Source organism: Rattus norvegicus, chromosome 9 (genome assembly GCF_021556685.1).
Source record: "Rattus norvegicus strain SHRSP/BbbUtx chromosome 9, alternate assembly SHRSP_T2T, whole genome shotgun sequence".
Taxonomy (NCBI): domain Eukaryota; kingdom Metazoa; phylum Chordata; class Mammalia; order Rodentia; family Muridae; genus Rattus; species Rattus norvegicus.
In genome coordinates this window covers 65,303,148-65,311,135 of record NC_141542.1, presented here as the reverse complement: position 1 = coordinate 65,311,135, position 7,988 = coordinate 65,303,148, and the positions used below count along the sequence as shown (strand labels likewise).

At 42.5% G+C, this 7,988-nt stretch overlaps 1 long non-coding RNA gene across 2 annotated transcripts in view; it reads right to left on the bottom strand.

Annotated features, from left to right (window-relative positions):
• Window positions 1–1,782: 1,782 nt before the first annotated feature.
• Window positions 1,783–7,988, bottom strand: part of LOC148003722 (uncharacterized) — a 71,773-nt gene continuing 65,567 nt past the window's right edge. For both annotated transcript variants that reach the window (XR_015629507.1, XR_015629508.1), the window contains one exon: window positions 1,783–3,443. This is a non-coding gene — a long non-coding RNA (uncharacterized LOC148003722). The remainder of the gene's footprint in view (window positions 3,444–7,988) is intronic.

Genomic DNA, 7,988 nt, shown 5'->3' with positions numbered 1-7,988 from the left:
TTTTTCCCCTTTTTCTTTTTTGATACAAGTTTCAAAAAGGAAGCCTACTCAAATTCACCGTTATCCTTCTGCCTCAGCCTTCAGAGTGTATGATTTTTCCATTGTTTAAGTATAGTACAGCTTGGGGTTGGGGATTTGGCTCAGTGGTAGAGCACTTGCCTAGGAAGCGCAAGGTCCTGGGTTCGGTCCCCAGCCCCGAAAAAAAAAAAAAAGAAAAAAAAAGTATAGGACAGCTTATATATCCATTCTAATATCATTGAGACTTGTGGTTTTCTGTAATTTGGAGTCGTTATGAACAAAGCAGCTGGAAACATTCCTTTACCTGACATTGGCAGAGCCAATCTCTTATTGTCGATGTATAATGCAGGACTGGAATTGTAAGTCTAAATTATGTTATTGTCTATTGTCACTGATGCTAAAACAAACACATTCTTTCTGTTTGGATCATGAACACTACTATTTAGTTACCTACCTTTTAGTTTACAGTTCTTTTTTTCCCCTTGTTTTATTGTAGTATTATTTTCACTCATAAATTTGAACTCTTAATATAAAGTTTTAATAATTTTAGCTAGGATTATAGTTGCGCAATGAATTCCACAATCACAATAAAGCACATACTACCACCACCTTAATTATTTTCTATTTTCACAGAAACACTGGCATTGTTTATTCAATCTCCCATTTTATGTTTTCTTTTCAAATTTTCCTGTTTCTTCTTTCAGAAGAACTCTAGAAAGATTGCCCAAGTCAGAACGACTATCTCTGTCTTATCTTCAAAGCACATGAGTCGGACAGATCAGTGCAGGAATCCACTTGTGCAGTGTGACACAAGGTAAGCGGCTAGCTTCTCCTATGGCCATGATTTTAACAATGGTGCTTGAGTTGGGTGTTGATGGTTAGAAACGGTGAAAATAACTACTGAACTTAGAGCAAAGGCTTGCGATTTGCCACACACTTCTAAACATTTTGTTTACAATGCTTGACTCAACTCTCACAAGGGTCCTGTGGAGTCCTGATTTTTTTCTCCTAGTTTCACAGATGCAGAAACAAAAACATAGAGTAGGTAAATAAATTTCCAGATCTGAGTCATGCCAAGAGCCATGTGCTGGCGACTGCTGTGCTCCTCTGCCTGTCAGCCAACGGGGCAATTCAAAGAGCCTCACTAAGAATACAGTCATGTTGCCTTTATTACATTTTTCATCTTCTTTACGCTCTTGATAAGTTATATAGTTGTCTTCACTTGTGCCATGAGCATTTTTAGTTAAGATTAGGCATAAATATTTTATGCCCTTTTGTACTATTGTTGATGGGCATCTCTTTTTTTCCATTGTGTTTTCTTACTGGCTACTGGGGAAAATAGCCAAACCATGACTCATTCAAAGCATGGAACAAAACCCACCATATCAGTACCAATGAACACACCCCACAAGAAGCAGCTTCAAGAATGCTAATGCTATTCACTGCTGATTTATGTGGGGAGATAATGAGAAAGAATGGGCTAGCACTTCAGGCCTTCTCCATAGCCCAAAGGAAAAGAGAAGAGAAGGAGTAGAAAGAAAATAAGGTGCTGGAAACACACACTGCACTCAACCCCCCAGGGTTTATTCTTTATGTCTTTTTCTTGTGCAACCTTAAAATATTATCTATGACTTAAACTGACTAAGAGGAATTTTTAATACTATTTTTACTGGTTAAAAAATTCTGAGGTAGCGAACATCTAGATGCTCAAATCCTATTATACTTGACAAATGAATCAGGAGAAACAAGCTTCTTGTTTGTTTTGAATTTAATTTTTCCTCAATAGACAAATATTGTTCACATTCAGGGGAGGAACACTTGGGCAGTATGTTGAGCTGTTTTGACGTGTGTGCAGTCGATGTAATTAAAAGTGAGAATGTCAGTCCTTTGGAGAGCATCTTACTGTCAGTCAGAATCTACTGTGTCACTGGAACAATGATTAATCCACTATCAGTTGGGACAATGGGAAGAAAGGTTGCATTCAAGGTTTAAGAATAGGACGATTTAAAGAAGGTTAAATAGAGAGCTGTTTGCAAAGGGCGTTGGCTGTGGACGAAGTGGAAGGAATCGTAACGTTCACAGGGATCACTGTCTGTGAAACGTGTCCCACCAGACCAGAGGGAAGGCTGATGAGACAGAAGCAGGCCTGCACATAAGGCCACAGTATGAAGACCCCCAAAAGGCAGTCAGATCCAGGCCCAGCATACTACACCCGTTACACACTCAAAGCCCAAAAAAACACAGAAAAAAATTGGTAATTTCTAATACTCACTCGGCAACATGTTTCTTGACAGTAACTTGATTAAACACACACCAAAAGTTTTAATCCAGACTTAAAGTTATAAATAATAAAATCCTAAGCAAAAACAAGAGAGAGACAAAAAAGGAGAGAGAGAGAGAGAGAGAGAGAGAGAGAGAGAATATTTGACCACCACTGGGAACTCCAGGAGCATATCTGGGCCTAGGGGCTCAATGACAGCAAATGGAGAACATTTATTGCCTGCTATTCCTAAGTTTCTCCTGCATTAGAGCAGTCATAAGGAGAACCCTCTGAATCCTGGTCCTGTCCCATTCCCCGTAGAGAGAAACTGCAGTAGCTGGGTCTGTAGGTGTGCTCTTGCTGAAGAGCTAAGCAGGGACTCAGAGAGGGCAGGAGCTCTCAGCTCAAGTAACCATGAGTCACAGCTTAGAAAGCCACTCAGCCAGGAATTCCCAGAAAACAACTATCTAGTTCATTGAGCCTGTCCAGAGCCCTGGCCTACTACCGTCCTTCCACTTTGCCCTCCAGCCTTGTACAGGGCGCTCTGCTTTTGAGCACAAGGTTCAAAGATTCCAGCCATACCAGTGGATGCCTGTAAATCACACATACTAGCCAGAAGCAGGAATTTCTTTTGAGAAAAAAAACCCCAAAGTGTGAGCTTCTTAGTTCGATAAGATGAAATACTGTATTTTAAAATTTAGAAATATCAACAAGCTAGCCACAGTGGCTCAGGTCTCCCTATAATCCTAATAGTTGGGAGCCTGAGGCAAATGGACTGTCAAGAGTTCGAAGCCAGCTGGGGCTAAGCAGTAAAACCCTTTTTAACACAGCAAACTACCAACAGTGTTATCAGAATACCTTCTACCCTCAGCAATGTTTTCTTCTCTTTCTAACATCAATTTCCCTCATTGATTGGGGAGTAAAGATTGTAACTGGAAGACACAAGCTTATCATGATCTAGAAGCTCAGTTTCACCTCTTTTATCATAATTCTTCCATAAATCTCACGGGAACTTTTTTTCACTGATTCAGCTGGGTCTGCCTCTGTCCTCAGGGAGAAAGGAAACACCCGATGGGCTGTGCTTCAATGTCTTGACAACCCCAGCTGCCGGGAGCGAGTCTGCCTCACCTGAGCCACACATCGTAATAATGATGGGGGAAGGGACCTGTGTGCAGAACAGACGGTGGAAACGCTTTACCAAATGTTTATTTCTTCACATTAGCAATTATCAAGCTTGGCTACACATTGCAATCACCTGGGAGCACAAGACCCCAGAACAATTCAGTCACAGGCTCTTGGCAGTAGAAACCCAAGAATCAGCCTGATTATAGCAACAGGGTATTCCTAGTGTCCAGCCAAGTTTGTCAGACATCATCTATAGACGATAGCATTTCTCAGGTTGTGACCAGTTAAGGATGATATCGGTCGTGCTCTATGATTGCTATCAACTTGCTATTCAAATCAGAAGCCTGGAAAGATGAACTAGCAGTAACAGATTTTGATTCTTTCTGTGCTCTTGCATAAAAACAGAGCAACCAAAGAGGGGTAGTGGTGGGGAAAATCCATGGATGACACATACAACCAAACTGGGTACGAAATCCACCCTCGAACCGTAAGATAAAACTAAATGACGCCAACCCACAATGTCTATGCAGTTGGTTCAAAGCGGAGCTACGGGATGGCTGAAAGATGAGATGGAGACAAAGCAGATGCTCCTCAACCTCCAATGGGTTATGTCCAGGAAATTTGTCTTAAATTGAAACTGGCACAAGTCACAACACATTAGCCATGGAGGTTAGGCAGTCCACAGCTTATGAATGGTTGCTAACTCTTGCGGCTCCATGACGGACTGAGAGCTGAGATGTCCTCTCATGCTCAGCACCGACAAACAGTATTGTTCAACATATCACTGGGCTCAACATTCAAATGTAAAAGGCTGAGAATGTAGCTCAGTTGTCAAAGTGCTGGCATAGCATTCACAAAGTTCTGGGTTCAATACCCAGCACTCCTTAAACCAAGCTGGCAGCACAAGTCTGTAATCCCAGCACTAGGGAGATAAAAACAGGCAATGCAGAGCTCAAGGTGACCTTCAGTTAGCTCAGGTGTTTGTCTTCCTTTTTATCCTTTTTCTGTTTATTTATTCTTCTCTCACATAATACATCCTGACTGTACTTTTGAAGTCCTTCACTCCTCTCAGTCCCCTCCCCTCCCTTCCCTCTCTCCATTCCCCTTCCAAAAAATAAATCAGGCCTCCTAGGGATACCAACTGAGCATAACAAGTTACAGTAAGACTAGGCACAAACCCTCATATCAAGGCTGGGCAAAGCAATCCACTAGCAGGAAAAGGGTCCCAGGAGCAGGCAAAAGAGTCAGACACCCCCTCCCCGTTCTCCAGATAGGAAACCTGCAAAAAATCTTAAGCTTGAACAACCATAGAATATGTGCAGAGGACCTCAGCTAAGTGAGTTTGAGGACAACTTAGGTACATAAGACCTTGTCTCAAGAAGAAAAAAAAAATCAAAATTCAAAGTACTATGTTAGAGAACATCAGCTCTTTGTGAGGCTAGGGCCCTGGTCAGAGAAAAGCTGGAAGATAGAATCACACTGAGTTGATGTGAAACTTTTCAATTCACCTTCCTAGGTTTCTGGGTGTTTCATATTTCCTATAACAATCACCAGAACATAAGCGTGTGATTATGCTTACAATGCGTATTTATATAATAAGATGTGTGTTACAGAGGGAGTCTCTCCAGCAGTAGAAACAGAACTGTAAAGCATGAGTGCACAGACGTAGGCCTCCAGACTGCAGAGCAGGTTGGACCCGTTACGACGTCACCAACGTCAAAATCATCTCTACTCTGTGAAGCAACCAGGAAATCAAATAGGAAAGTGGAGCTGAGGCAGAAAGTCTGTATGAAAGCAGAGAGGCCACACCCACCATGCGAGCAGCCTCCAGCTGCTGCTGTGCCAACCTTTGCTGCAGACTTGGTCCTGTCTAGATGCTGGGATGTCGATGAAAATTGACTGCCTGGGCTAATGGCGGCACAGTGCCAGAAAACTCAAGTCCGCTGTTCCCGTTAAGCTGAAATATAAACCGACCATCAGGAGAATGAGGGGGTGAGGGAAGTTGATGGAGAGCCTTGTGTCCATAGGTATAGTGGACTGGACTAACTCAGCTCAAGCCAGGTGCCAAACCAACCCTCTAACGTCAGGTCTGTCTTTCCTCTAATCCAGACAAGGGTGACATATGTCATGAACACACTAAGTTCTCACCATTTTTATTAGCCTTCTTCCTCCCTCGAAACTATGTATCAGAAAGCAGATGAATTGTAAGTCCCTTGGAGAAAGGACAGGAGGACAGTTACAGAAGTCTTCGGTGTGACTATTGTCAGGAACCGTGGGAGGTGATTAATACTTTGCTGTTGAAATCAATCAAAATGAGTCTATGTTTGACAGGGAACCTGTGCAATTCTCTCATTCTGTGTCCCCAAGCAAATAACATCTCTAATCTTTATGTTCTCTGGCTGAAAAACACGCTCAATAACTGTATTCACAGTTGGGTGTAGTGGCTGTCCTGTAATTCCAGAGCTTGGCAGGCTTGGGCAAGAGGTTGCCACAAGTTCAAGGGCAGTCTGAGGTACAGACTGAGAGCCCCGGTTATAGAGCGGGACCTTATCTCAAAAAACAAACAGATAACAACAATGATATTTGTGCCTGTGATGTTCTGGTAATAAAATGAAATAAGGAAAGCATGGTATTTAGGACAATGGCAACAAAATGTTAACTCGTGACAATAGTGATCTCCTAAGAACACCAGAATACACAACAAATCACTGAAGACCACTAATCCAATGGTATCAAGTCCCATATTTAGCAAACTTATGTCATTGTCGAAGCGTTTCCCTTACAGTGCTGATGTTAGTTCATCACATGCTCATTTTTAAGTTACTCATAGAGCCACATATGAATTAATAATTAGAAAAGCATTTACCTTAGGTTGCATTTTATTTGGTTCAGTACTCTTGGACAGCTCTTTTCCCAGCTTTGGGTCTCCAAAGGACCTGGGTTGGCAGCTTCAGGGCAGGGCTAGCAGAGCTCCCTTCCCAGTCTGTCAGGTGGGACAAAACTGTGAGCTCACAGATTGACCAGCTCCTTCCAGAAAGTCCCAACATCACATACACCTTGTTCATGAGTTTCAAGTTGCTCAAGCTCCTTTTTCTTCATAAAGCAGCCCTCAGTGTTAGTCAGTGACCTCAGCGGACCCAACAGCCGCCTGTTTTCCTGCACATGGCTTCAACTGACTGGGTTTGAATAATTTCATGGTGAGGTAATTACATCTACAGGTTGGCTCAGGTTTTGTGCAGACTTAGAACCTGTTTTGCATGGTGTAGTTTTAGTGTGGACCATCTTTCCAATATTTTTTTTCCTACAAGCTATTGGCTCTGGGAAGTATTTACATTTTAATTAGAAGTGTTCAACCCCCTTCTACTCAGTCAAGCCGCTTATTTTCTTCCTCCTGGCAGCTTCAGAGGAAACAGTTTAGTATGCCTTGTCTTGCCAAGCCACTGAACCAAAGCACAGTGCCTTGCAGAAGCACAAAATCAAGTCCTCCTTCATTAAATTTGCTTCTTGTCCGGGCTTTTTCATGGGGACTCTGAAATGAGCTGCTTTCTGTAACAAATAGGCCATTACCTACTCCTTTTCTCTCCCTTTGAGAAGCAACATTTTAATAGAGCACATATTCACAGCATTCATTGAACTTATTCAAGAAGTGAGTTTATTTTGGGTGTATCTTCTCAGACAAGTCTATGTTCTTAATCATTTAATCCTTTTCTTTATTTACAAAGAAATTCTACTCCCGGGAGGTAGTGGCACGCGCCTTTAATCCCAGCACTTGCACTTGAGAGGCAGAAGCAGGAGGATCTCTGTGAGTTTGAGGCCAGCCTGGTCTACAGATTGAGTTCCAAAATAGACAGGGCTATTTCACAGAGAAACCCTGTCTCGAATAAAAAAAGAAAGAAAAACTGTTAAATATTATCCAGTCCCATCCCCCATTCTAAAACAGACAGAAAGCATGCCCTTGATAACACACAGCTGTCCACCAAGCATTAGTCTTTGGACTATGTGCTAACACCCATGAGGGTTCCAGACTGGAAGGACTGCTGTTCTCAGCATTAGCTTGTCCCGAAATGATGCCCTTTGCACCCTAGCACCACCTTCTTGCCTTCTTGTTTCTCTTCTCCTCACTTGTTATTTCTAATCGGCCATGAGTTAGGAGATGATTTCAGTGTGTTTCCTAGAACAAGGGGCTAGACCAGCCTGTTCTTAGAATTCAGTGCCTGGTATAACACTTTACAAGTAAACTTCATAAACACCAGCACATGCTTGCTATTAGTTAAGACACTTACAGCTATAAATAACTCATGAGAGCTTCAATATAGGAATACATTGTCCCTAGATTTGTCTCCTTCTCATGGTTGGGTTCGTCCTCCAGCTAGTAGCACGATGACTTGGCAATCAGAGACACGTCAGGGTTCCAAAAATGGAGAGATGGCAGCTACTGCTGTCTCTCTTTCCAGGTAAAAGCACTTCTTTCCCATGACTACCCACTCCAGGCCCAATGTTACCCTCTTCTAAACTTACCGCTGGCTAGGACTCTAGAACTCTTGGGACCAGCTTAGGCCTAATTGGAATGCCCTTAAGAACAAAA